This window comes from Podarcis gaigeae, assembly GCF_964106915.1.
Source record: "Podarcis gaigeae genome assembly, chromosome: 3".
In the NCBI taxonomy this organism is placed as follows: domain Eukaryota; kingdom Metazoa; phylum Chordata; class Lepidosauria; order Squamata; family Lacertidae; genus Podarcis; species Podarcis gaigeae.
Window position 1 is genome coordinate 120098739 of NC_139680.1, and position 13451 is coordinate 120112189.

The following is a 13451-nucleotide window of genomic DNA, read 5'->3' on the forward strand; positions in this document are numbered from 1 at the left end:
TGCAGGTTTATTCTTAGAACAAGGGGACGTCGAAGACATGCTGTCAGCCAACGCTCTCCAGCTGTCCCCGTGGGTGGCGTGACGTTGGAGGTATTTGGAAGCAGAAGAAGGAGAGATAGAGAGGTGGCGTTTTGGACTCGGGCTCCTCTGTTTTAGGGAAGGGCCATAGCTCAGTGGTAGGGCATCTGCTTGGCAGGCGGAAGGTACTCTTGCCTGAGAACCTGGAGGGCTGCTGCCAGTCCAGGTTGACAGTACTAAGCTAGAGGGACTAGTGGTCAGTTTAAGCTGCTGTCAGTGTTTCTGAAGTTTTCTTCCTCGTCTCACCAGCAATTGTGACCCAGCAAGGGACAGGGAAATTCAAACAACAACAACAACAACAATTTATTATTTTTACCCGGCCCATCTGGGCGGCTTCCAACAAAATATTAAAATACCGTAATATATCAAACATTAAAAGCTTCCCTAAACAGGGCTGCCTTCAGATGTCTTCTAAAAGTCTGGTAGTTGTTGTTCTCTTTGACACATGGTGGGAGGGTGTGCCACAGGGCGGGTGCCACTACCAAGAAGGCCCTCTGCCTGGTTCCCTGTAACCTCACTTCTCACAGGGAGGGAACCACTAGAAGGTCCTCGGAGCTGGACCTCAGTGTCCGGGCAGAATGATGGGGGTGGAGATGCTCCTTCAGGTATACTGGACTGAGGCCATTTAGGGCTTTCAAGGTCAGCACCAACACTTTGAATTGTGCTCGGAAACAAACTGAAGCCAATGTAGATCTTTCAAGACCGGTGTTATGTGGTCTCGGCGGCTGCTCCCAGTCACCAGTCTAGCTTCCGCATTCTGGATTAGTTGTAATTTCCGGGTCACCTTCAAAGGTAGCCCCACGTAGAGTGCATTGCAGTAGTCCAAGCGGGAGATAACCAGAGCATGAACCAATCTGGCGAGACAGTCTGTGGGCAGGAAGGGTCTCATCCTGCGTACCAGATGGAGTTGGTGGACAGCCGCCCTGGACACAGAATTGACCTGCGCCTCCATGGACAGCTGTGAGTCCAAAATGACTCCCAGGCTGCTCACCTGGTCCTTCAGGGGCACAGTTATCCCATTCAAGACCAGGGAGTCCCCCACACCTGCTCGCCTCCTGTCTCCCAAAAACAGTACTTCTGTCTTGTCAGGATTCAACCTCAATTCCAGAGTTGGAAGGGACCTCCAAGGGACATCCAGTCCAACCCCCTGCAATGCAGCTGAAGAATCCCTGGAAGCAGGGGCGAAGCTGCTGTTGGAGATAAGCAGTGTCCAGTGCACAGCGGAATGATGAAAAGTACGTGCCAACATGCTCTATATTACTTTATTTACACTTCAAAGCTGGTAATTTACAGAAAAACATTTTCCCTCTGCCGGAGCAGAGAAAGGCATCCTCTCTCCTCTAAAGCACGGAGAGAATCACACCACTGAACTGCAAAGAACAGTGAAAAACAGGAAACCAGTGTACGTCACATCCAGTCACCTTTCCCGTGAGAAAACCCAACTGCACTTGACTGTTGAATGTAAACATTGTCTTGTGACAAGCACTTCGCTGCTCAGTGAAGGAAGCAGAAACCAACATCCTCCCCCTTTCTGTGAACATCACTGGGCAGCGTGTTCGTACAATATTAGTACAAACCCAACTTCTGCACATAGGTACAGTGTTGATCCCTTGATACAATCTTGGACAATACATCAGCAGGAATTTCATTACCTGGCATATAGGACACCGTTACGAGTCCCTTTTGAATACGTTCCCTAGCATGTTGCAACTTCAATTGCAAGTGCTTCGTGCTTTGCTTACAACCTTCAGAATTCAGCAAAGCCAAACATGCTTTGTTGTCCTGGTAAACCTGGATTGGACATTTGACAGGAATTTTCATGTCTTTGCACAATTGTAACAACCATTCACAATCCTTAAGTGAATAAGACAGTGCATTCAGTTCAGCTTCACAAGTACTTAAGCTAACTGTTGTTTGCTTCTTGCATGACCAATCAAATAGACCCTGATTGTACTTATAGCAAACTCCAGACGTACTTTTCCTGTCTGTAGTGTCACTTCCAAAACTTGCATCTGCAAATATCTCAAGACCACCAGACTTCTGATTGTTAAATCTCAGTCTGTAATGCATAGTGCCTTTCAAATACCGCGCTATGCGTTTCAGAGCTTTCCAATCCTTAACAGTAGGATTGTTGACTTGTCTGCTTAGCAAATTACAGCTAACAGCAATGTCAGGTCTTGAACATCTGGCAATGAAGTTTAGCTTGCCTAGCACACTTCTGTACAGTGTAGTGTCAGAAAATGCTTCTTCAGTGTCATCTACCTGATAACCTGTTATCATCGGTGTGTCCACAGGGTTAGCATCCATCAGGTTTAGTTTGCTTAACACATCAGCAATTTTACGTGACTGGTGTACTAGAATGTTACCATCTTGATCTCTCTCTATTTCCAGAGATAGGTAGTTGTTTACCTCACCAAGATCTTTCATGTCAAAGTGCTCTTTCAATTGAGCTAGGGCATTATTGTACATTGTGATATCCTTCCAAAAGAATAAAAGATCATCAACATAAAACAAACAATACAGTTTCTTTTGCCCCTCCTCTTTGACAAATACACATGGATCAGCTTTCCCTTGCTTAAAACCTAGAGAAAACAATACTTCAGTGAGTTTTGTGTGCCAACACCGTGCACTTTGTTTGAGACCATAAAGGGACTTCTTCAGAGCACAAACAAATCCCTGTTTTACCTGTACGCCATCAGGTGGAAGCATATAAAGTGATTCATCTAGAGATCCGTACAGAAAAGCTGTATTCACATCATGGTGACTAATGTGTAGATTCTCCTCTGCAGCTAGCTTGAGCATAAGCCTAATGCTCTCATACCTCACGGTGGGTGAGTAGGTCTCGTGATAGTCTTCACCTGGTACCTGTGCAAAACCTCTGGCTACCAATCTGGCTTTGTGTCTGACTATCTTGCCATTTTGATCTGTCTTCGCTTTGAAGACCCATTTGCTTCCAAGCAGTTTCATTCCTGGAACTACTGGAACAAGGTCCCATGTTTTGTTCCTTTCCAAGGAATCAAGCTCAGCCTTCATGGCATTTAACCATGGCTCAGCTTCCTTTGAATCCAAATCCTGGATTTCTTGGAAACTTGAAGGTTCAAACACCTTCTTGGTGCTTTTAACAGCTGTTACTGCTATCTTAGCAAACTCATCAGCAAATCTCTTTGGAGGTTTGCCTTTTGTCGCTCTCTGTGACCTACGAATTAGCCTTAAGTCTTCAATACTCTCCTCTTCCTTCTTAGGAGAAAAGTGACCTATTGTGAACAATGGTTCCTCTAATTCTTGATCAGAGCTTTCAGAGGGTCGCATAGAGGCTTTCGCACTCTTGAAATCCTCTGAATCACCCGATTCAGTTTCAGACTCAGAATCAGAACCTTCATCAGTGGGTGTGGGTTGTTGCGGTTGCTTTTGACTATCCTCAGTCTCATCACTGTCATCAGGATAACATTGGAAAATTCCCACATTCTCCCCCCACTTGGCATTGTACTCAACACTTCTTGTGAGCTTAATTTCCTTAGAGTCAGTCATCATTATTCTGTAAGACCCTTTCTGATAACCTAGAAAGATACCATGCAATCCACGCTTGTCTAACTTGGAGCTTTGTGGTGAGTGAACCCACATGTCAGAACCAAAAATTTTCATGTGTTTGATGTATGGCTTCTTGCCAAACATCTTCTCATAGGGGGTACAACCAATCGCTGAAGATAACCTGCGATTATAACTGTAAGTGAAACATGAGAGAGCTTCGGCCCAATAACTCTCTGGAAGATTGGCATCATGCAGCAAGGTTTTTAACCCTTGAAGCAATGTCTGATTTGCTCGTTCTGCAAGTCCATTCTGCCATGGCGAGCGAGGACTAGACAAATCGTGTTGAATTCCTTTCTCAGTCAGAAAAGCTTCAAACTGCTGAGAAGTGAATTCTCCCCCGCGATCACTGAAAAGAGTTTTTACCTTCTTACCATGCACATTTCCCAACCAAGCACAGAATTCCTTGAACCTTGGAAAAGCCTCTGATTTCTGCTTGAGATTGTACACATAAATATACCTGGAAAATGCATCAATGAGAACCATGAAGTACCTGTTTCCACCCAAAGAGGGCGCTAGTGGTCCAACCAAATCAGCATGAACAACCTGGTATGGTTCTGTAGCTTGCCTACTAGACACCTTACCTTTCGCAGCCATTTTTACCTTGTTTGCTGCGCATGCCTTGCACTTCATGTGGTACCTGCAGGGTTTAATAGTCATACCTTCAACCAAGGCAGGCATTTTAGATACTGCCTCAAAATGCAAATGACCAAATTTTCGATGAAAATCGTGAATACATTCTGCATGCAAACTTTTGTTAGAACCTGCAATGCAACAAGTGTCATCCTGCACAACATCATCAAAATACAAAACATACAAACGATCAACATATTCAGCATGCAATACATAATCATTTTTCTTTGTGATGATGCACCTTTTGTTCTTAAAGGAAACGTCAATTTTCCGCTCATTCAGCTGTCCAACGCTGAGCAGATTATGCTTGGCATCTGGCACATAAAGCACATCCTGTATCGATAAGTCCAAACTGTGAAGAACAACAGTTCCGTAGCCTTTACTGGGAATTGTGTGGTCATCCGCCTGGTGAATCGCACCTTCCTGCGGTGTAAAAGACACGAACAGTCGCTTATCGCTGCACATGTGGTGGGTCGCCGCTGAATCAACAACGAAGAAAGATCTAGACGTCTTCTGGACCTCTGCAACCTTTGGAGTGAAGCGTGAGACCATTGCCTTGTGCTGCGTTGTCCTGGACACCGGACCTTTGCCTTTGCCTCGGCCTTTTCCACGCGATGAGCTTTCGCTGCGCTGCTCTGTCTTGGCCCTGGGATATCTGCATTCCCTCTTCATATGGCCTAGACGTCCACACGAGTAGCATTTCACTGCCTTCAAAGCTTTGGCGCCATCTGGTGGTTCCACTGCACTATGGGATGACGTCTGTGAAGACTCCCCCTTGTTGATGCAGCTATCACCCTGGCGGTCTGCTTCATTCTGAATCATGGCAGTTTCACTGGCTACTGTGAGTTGAGCATTTGGCTGATTGGCATCAAATTCCCCACTTGCCTCATCCAGCCTTCTGCAGCTAGCCATCATGACTTTGGCATTAGCCTTCTGCGTCATCTCTGCTGCTTTAAATCAAGCTGCTTTATACATGCTGCGTCTGTGTACAGCTGCTTCAATCCAAAAGCAAATTCAAAAGTACTTTCAATTTCCAGCCTCTGCCTGTGAGCCTGTGCCTTTCTGCTTAACTGCTTTGCTTATCTGCAGCTGCTTCAAACCGCATTCCAAAAGCAAGTTCAAAAGTGAAAGTTCTCTCTGCTGTCTTAAATTCATGCTGCGACACTGCTGCAGCTGCTTTACTTTCGATTTCCCCCAGCATAGGAAAAATTTATCCTTCTAGCCTTTTGCCTGTGCCACGGCAAAACCGGCTATAAAAGTTCAAAGTCCAGCCATAAAGCCATTAATTAGAAGCTGGCAGGCTGCCCGGAGCAGTAGCACATACCTCATCAAATCATCTTGACGCGCAGAGATATCGTCCGATCCGGCCCTCTGCATTCCGATCCTTTGCCGGCACTCCAATTCTTTGCTCCTTTGTTCCTTTGCCAGGAGCCCGACTTCTGGAGTCCATTCTCAAAACACTGCGTTTTTCTGGGCCCATAACCAAATGTTGGAGATAAGCAGTGTCCAGTGCACAGCGGAATGATGAAAAGTACGTGCCAACATGCTCTATATTACTTTATTTACACTTCAAAGCTGGTAATTTACAGAAAAACATTTTCCCTCTGCCGGAGCAGAGAAAGGCATCCTCTCTCCTCTAAAGCACGGAGAGAATCACACCACTGAACTGCAAAGAACAGTGAAAAACAGGAAACCAGTGTACGTCACATCCAGTCACCTTTCCCGTGAGAAAACCCAACTGCACTTGACTGTTGAATGTAAACATTGTCTTGTGACAAGCACTTCGCTGCTCAGTGAAGGAAGCAGAAACCAACAGCTGCATGCTCCGGCATCGGGGGCGGAGAGCTGGCATGGCGTGGCTGGCGTGCATCGGGGGGGGGGCGCATGGCGCCGGCATGGTGGGGTGTGTGTGCGGCGCATGTCTGGGGGGTGGCCATGATGGTACCCCCTCCCCGATGGTGCCAGGGGCAGTGCGCTCCCCGTCCCCCCTCCCCGTTCCTCCACCAGTGCCTTGAAGATAGCAGCAAAACTCTGCTTAAAAACCTCCGAGAAAGGAGTACACCATCTTTTAAGGGAGTTCGTTCCACTGTCAAAATGCTCTGACCGTCAGAAAGTTCTTCCAGATGTTTCTTCAGAATCTTCCTTCTTGTAAATCAAATCCATTGGTTCAGGTCCTCCTCCCTGGAGCAGCAGAAAGCAAGCTTGCTCACTCCTCTGTGGGCCAGCACTTCAGATATTTGAAGATGGCTCTCATATCTCCTTTAAGTCTCCTCTTTTCCAGGCTAAACATACCCAATTCCTTCAACCATTCCTCATCAGGTTTGGTTTACAGTCCAAGATGGTCCTGGTCTTCTTGGTTCCCCTCCTCTGCACACCTTCCAGCTTGTCAACATCCTTCTTAAATGGTGGCACTCAGAACAGGACAAAGGACTCCAGGTGTGGTCTAAGGAAGAATAGAGCAGTACCATGACTTCCCTTGATCTAGACACTATATTTCTGTTGATGAAGCCTAGAATAGCATTCACCTTTTTCCATGCAGCATCACACTGTTGACTCATAGAATCATAGAATGATAGAGTTGGAAGAGACCACAAGGGCCATCGAGTCCAACCCCCTGCCAAGCAGGAAACACCATCAGAGCACTCCTGACATATGGTTGTCAAGCCTCTGCTTAAAGACCTCCAAAGAAGGAGACTCCACCACACTCCTTGGCAGCAAATTCCACTGTCAAACAGCTCTTACTGTCAGGACGTTCTTCCTAATGTTTAGGTGGAATCTTCTTTCTTGTAGTTTGGATCCATTGCTCCGTGTCCGCTTCTCTGGAGCAGCAGAAAACAACCTTTCTCCCTCCTCTATGTGACATCCTTTTATATATTTGAACATGGCTATCATATCACCCCTTAACCTCCTCTTCTCCAGGCTAAACATGCCCAGCTCCCTTAGCCGTTCCTCCTAAGGCATCGTTTCCAGGCCTTTGACCATTTTGGTTGCCCTCCTCTGGACACGTTCCAGTTTGTCAGTGTCCTTCTTGAACTGTGGTGCCCAGAACTGGACACAGTACTCCAGGTGAGGTCTGACCAGAGCAGAATACAGTGGCACTATTACTTCCCTTGATCTAGATGCTATACTCCTATTGATGCAGCCCAGAATTGCATTGGCTTTTTTAGCTGCCGCGTCACACTGTTGGCTCATGTCAAGTTTGTGGTCAACCAAGACTCCTAGATCCTTTTCACATGTACTGCTCTCAAGCCAGGTGTCACCCATCTTGTATTTGTGCCTCTCATTTTTTTTGCCCAAGTGCAATACTTTACATTTCTCCCTGTTAAAATTCATCTTGTTTGTTTTGGCCCAGTTCTCCAATCTGTCAAGGTCGTTTTGAAGTGTGATCCTGTCCTCTGGGGTGTTAGCCACCCCTCCCAGTTTGGTGTCATCTGCAAATTTGAGGGTGACCAAGATGAACAAGGTTCTGGAAATGAAGCCATATGAGGAATGGTTGAGGGAGCTGGGTAGGTTTAGCCTGGAGAAGAGGAGACTGAGAGGAGATATGATATTCATCTTCAAATATATTATGGGTTGTCATGTGGAAGATGGAGCAAGCTAGTTTTCTCCTGCTCTGGGGGGTAGGGCCCAAACCAATGGATTCAAGTCCCATGAATGGAGATTCTGACTGAACATTAGGAAGATCTTTTTGAAGGAAAGAGTTATTTGACAGTGGAATGGACTCCCTGAGAAGGTGGTGGACTCTCCTTCAGTGAAGGTTTTTGGATGGCCACCTGTTAGGGATTCTTTGGCTTGGACTAGTTGACCCTCAGGGTCCCTTCCAACTCTATAATTGTTGGATTCTATAATGATAATTGCAATTTTGCTCCATTTCGACCTGGAAGGGGATGTGTCTACCATTGCTCCCCTCCCCCACCAACTGCTCCCCTGAACCTTCTTCAGAACTGGATCAATTCCCAATTCCTCTGTGTTTCACGGAAGCAGTTGCCTGTTACTTCACACACCTTTGCTGCCTGTGGACATTCACTGATCATGGAGCAATATTTGTCTACCGTGGAGCCAGACATGGTGAGGAAACAGAACTCAGCGGTGAGACCACAGGCTCCCCACCTTGCCTGCTGCATCTTGCACTTCAGCCTCTCAGGAAAGGATGCTGAAGCACATGCCAGTTACTCCAAAACCAAAGGAAAGTCACAGTATGGAGAGGAACTGGCAGAGCCCCGACCCCAACCCAGCGCCCCTTTTCATACAAGGCACCACCACACAGAGGTTTCCAATGCTTGCATTTATTGAAAGGAAAAGCTAAAGCAAATAAGCAGGCGTATCCAATCCTAAACCCATTTACAAAGATGCCAGCCTCACTGAGCACAGCAGGACCTGCTCTGGAGTAAACGGGAAGAAAGGATTGGGCTGTGACGGATCCTTCCCAGAAGCGCCTTCAGCAGCAGCAGCAGTGAGCAAAGAGGTTTCTGCAGAGGTGCAGTCAAGGCAGCTGCATCTCCAGAGAAGAAATGGGGTGGTCTTCCTTTCATCAGAGGTGATGCGTGATGGGTCTGCTGTAGAGTGAAATGAAAAAGAGAGAAAACACTGTGAATATCGGGGGTGCTCAAAACAGGCCAGGGACCCCCTGAAGACCAAAGAGCCAAATGCTATCTGAATTGGGATTTCACATGGTGAAGGAGTGGGGTTCAGCTCAAACTTTCTGCTGGATGTCGGGAGAGGTTTCCATCCCAAACCCAAACTGCTCCATGCACTTTCTGGAGCTGATGGGAGATATACTCCAAAACATCTGGTTGCCACCTGGTTGACCAAGGTGCCCTCCAGGCTTTTAAAAGCCTTTTTTCACATGCGGCTCAGTTATCCTACTCCTATTCTCTAAGCTGCTAGAGTCAAGTGACTCCAAATGTCATCAGGGAATGTTCAAGGTCCAAACTCAAAACAATGAATTTAGCATTCAGGGGAATCTAGCAAGTGCCACCCCTCCGCTCCGTGGTTGTTAAGGGTCAAAGACAGAGGGAAGAAGCAGAGCTGTAACTCTGCCACCATGAATATCGGAGGTGCTCAAAACACGCCAGGGACCCCCTGAAGACCAAAGAGCTGGATGCTATCAGAGTTGGGAGTTCATGGGGGTTGTGGTGGTTAGAGTTGTTTAGAGTGTGACCTTCTGCTGAATGTGCAGAGGTCAGGAGACTTCTCTATCCTGAACCCAAATGCCTCCTTACACAGTCTGGGGCTGATAATCCAAAACATCTGGTGGTCACCTGATGGACAAAGGCTGCCCTCTACGCTATCAATAACTTTGTTTCACATGGGGCTTGTTCTCAAGCTCCTGTTTTCCAAGCACCAAGTGGCTCCCAATGCCATTAGGGAATTCTCAAGGTCCAAACCAAAAACAGTCATTTGGGAGAATCTAGCAAGTGCACCCCCTTGTGGCTGTTAAGGGTCAAAGACAGGGGGAAGAAGCAGAGATGTCACTCTCCGGCCTTTGGGGTCCTGTCTCTTTGAGATGCCACAGACGTATTTCCAGGCACAGGCATGGTTTTGCCTATAACTCACCTTAGCTGCGCTTGCAGCAACGCCTGTCTCCCGAACACTTCCCAATCTCTTTCTCGCCTTTGTTGCAGGTTTTTCTGCAGCTGCCCCCATTGTTCTGGCAATCCTGAGTGGGACGTTGAGCTCCGGTGAAATCTGTAAGGGAAAGCGAAGAGAAAAGCAAACTAAGAGAGGAAAGTGCAACTACCAAGGAGAGGATCTACCTGGGAAGGCTCCTCCATCTCCCAGGACTGGCCTTCTACACCTTCCATCCTTTGTTTCTCAACAATCCTGCTAGCCAGGACATCTGGAGGGCACCAGGTTGGGGGAGGCTGGGGCAGGATGAAAGGGGCTGGGATGGAGAGTGAGACCCTCCCCCTCCCCCTGCACTTTCAGAAGGAGGGCTGACCTAAGGCAATCACTGGTGTCCTTGCGGCCACTGGAAACCTGGGAGAGAGAAGTTCTCTTGCCCAGGAAACTGGCCCACTCTCTTCCCCACCACAAAGCTGAATCTACTGAAATGTGTCATTACAAATTCTATAGCAGCAGCTTCTTTGGATCAGATTCCATATTTTAGGATTGGAATGGCAATCAGATCACAAGACCTTGCCTGCTGGGATCAGGCCAAAGGGGCCCCATCTAGTCCATCCACCTGGTCTCACAGTGGCCATCCAGATGCCCCATTTGGGAAGCTCTCAAGGGGGATAGAGGGGCAAGAGAATTCCCCACCCATCCCATTGGGATTCCCTGCATGTGGGATTCAGAGGCAGGTTTAAAAGGAATAAAGCAGGGAGCTGTGGAGCTCAGAGAAGAAGCATCTGAGAAGAAGGCCCTACCTGGAGCCACCAGCATCAGGAGGAGGAAGGCAAGAGAGAGGAAGCAGAAGATCTTCATGGCTGGAGGTTGGTGGGAATCCTGGAGATGCCTGAAGCCAAGTGGAAGAGCAGTTGTCTGGGGAAGGAGAGGTCCCTCTACTTATAGGAGGATGGAGGACTGTTGAAACCTTGTGGGAAACTAAATGTCTTTTACAGGATAGATGTCACAATCCCTGTGGGGCAGAAGAAGATGAGAATTGCTCTCTGAATTTGAGTAATGCTCTTGTGCAAAACCACATACGGAAGAATGACCACAAACCTGGGTAGCGTCAATGACTGTCAAAGAGAGGGAATTGGGTTGTTTCTAAAATGTTTCCCTCGATGAATGAATTTTCCAAGAATGTATTGAGATTACAAATATTTTTTTCAGTTCATTGCGATCAAACTTTTTGCAGCCGTGGTTGCATATAAAAAGATTTCTCTTACGTTCTTTGGTATCTCACTGCCTAGAATTCACAGTAAGAAGGCCTCAGGTTTTGGGTTGGGTTTTTTTAAAGTTAATTTTAATTTTTCTTTTTTAGGGAGAGGATTCTTATGAAACTAGACTGGCAGAATAAATTATTAGAGTTTGCTGAAATGGCACAAATGACAAACAGACTGAGAAGAAACTCAAATCAAAGCTTTATTTTAAAAAATGGGACATGTTCAAGAATATAACACTGGTGCGTCATCTATGGTAGCATTTGAATGATTTCTGTGTATATTAATAACCAAAACAAAGTAACAAGAAACAAAAGATGTAAGAAAATATAAGATACTATAAATAGAACAGTGAGAGATTTTAATAGACAGTGAGAGATTTTACTTTCTTGGGCTCCATGATCATTGCAGATGGTGGCAGCAGTCACAAAATTAAAAGACACCTGCTTCTTGGGAGAAAAGCAGCGACAAACCTCTGGTTTTCCAAGTAGTGATGTATGGAAGTGAGAGCTGGACCATAAAGAAGGCTGATCGCCAAAGAATGGATGCTTTTGAATTATGGTGCTGGAGGAGACTCTTGAGAGTCCCATGGACTGCAAGAAGATCAAACCACTCCATTCTGAAGGAAATCAGCCCTGAGTGCTCACTGGAAGGACAGATCCCGAAGCTGAGGCTCCAATACTTTGGCCACCTCATGAGAAGAGAAGACTCCCTGGAAAAGACCCTGATATTGGGAAAGATGGAGGGCATAAGGAGAAGGGGACGACAGAGGACGAGATGGTTGGACAGTGTTCTCGAAGCTACCAGCATGAGTTTGACCAAACTGCGGGAGGCTGTGGAAGACAGAAGTGCCTGGCGTGCTCTGGTCCAGGGGGTCACGAAGAGTAGGACATGACTAAATGACTAAACAGCAGCAACATAAATAGAACAAAGTAATAACTATTTGCACAATTGAAAAACAGTAATGCTAAATACATGGGGGGGGGGGCAGGGAGTCCTGCGTAGTCAAGCAAGAATATATGGTGAAATGAATTGTATATGGAATATTAGACTGTTATCCTTTTCCTAATGATCCCTTGCATGGAGTCCATCTTTTTCACAGCTGGGCCCACATCTTCTTGGAGCTCTTTACTATGACTCCAAGGCCTCATTGCTAGTCAGTCACTACCAGTTCACACTCCATGAGGGTATACCAAGAACCTGCAGGCTCTGCACCCCAACACTCTGTTGACACTTGAGGGCCTATCCAGTTTTCCATCAGTAATCCTCATGTGTGTTAATGAAGTCATAGTCCCGCTCTCTTCTGACTTGGTCAGACCCCACCTAAAGTCCTGTGCCCAGTTCTGGTCATCACCATTTAAGAAGGATGTTGTCAAGCTGGAAGGTGTGCAGAAGAGGGCGACCAAGAGGATCCAGGGTCTGGGAGTGAAGCCTGATGAGGAATGGTGGAATGGAGGAATGGGGTAGGTTATGCTTAGCTTGGATGAAATGAGATCTGAGAGCCATCTTCAAATATCTCAAGGGATGTCTCATGAAATATAGAGCAGACCTGCTTTATGCCTCTCTGGAAGGTAGGGCCCAAACCAATGCATTCAAATTCCATGAATGAAGATTCTGATTGAACATTAGGAAGATCTTTCTGAGGGTAAGAATTGTTTGACAGTTGAATGGACTCCATCAAAAGGTGGTGGACTCTTCTTCAGTGGAGGTTATCAAGCAGAGATTCAACCTCTCATGGATTCTTTAGCTTGGACTAGATGACTCTCAGGGTCCCTTCCAACTCTACAATTCCAGGATTCTATGATAAATGCCATTTTGCTCCATTTTGACCTGCCATTGCTGTCTCCAACTCTCACCAAACTCCCCCCCCCCATCCCACCTCCTTCTGATCTGGGCCAATTCCCAATTCCACTGTGTTTCACGGAAGCAATTGCCTGTTACTTCACACACCTTTGTTGCCTGTGGACATTCGCTGATCATGGAGCAATATTTGTCTGCCTTGGAGCCAGACATGGTGAGGAAACAGAACTCAGCCGTGAGACCACAGGCTGCTGCATCTTGCACTTCAGTCTCTTGGGAAAGGATGCTGAAGACGTCCCATGTCTGTGTAGGTTGCAAAAGATGAGCAGATGCCCTGGAAGTTTCACAGGACAAGACACAGCACAGACCAACAGCTCACGGCCGGCACTAATACTCCTCCCCCAGAATAATATGGGAATGTGACCCTGACTTTTGAGCCCCCATCTCTCTCCCACGGACACATAAATTCACAACAGTGCACACAATTTTATACCAATGCCTGCCATTGCCAACACAATCAAAACCAAG

The 13451-nt window shown here is 46.7% G+C and overlaps 1 long non-coding RNA gene across 1 annotated transcript; it reads right to left on the reverse strand.

Annotated features, from left to right (window-relative positions):
* Positions 1-8566: 8566 nt before the first annotated feature.
* LOC310840275 lies at positions 8567-10898 on the reverse strand. Its single transcript, XR_014561892.1, has 3 exons — positions 10665-10898; positions 9853-9984; positions 8567-8852 (listed from the first exon to the last, which is right to left on the reverse strand). It is a non-coding gene; the product is annotated as an uncharacterized lncRNA (long non-coding RNA).
* Between the last annotated feature and the right edge of the window lie 2553 nt (positions 10899-13451).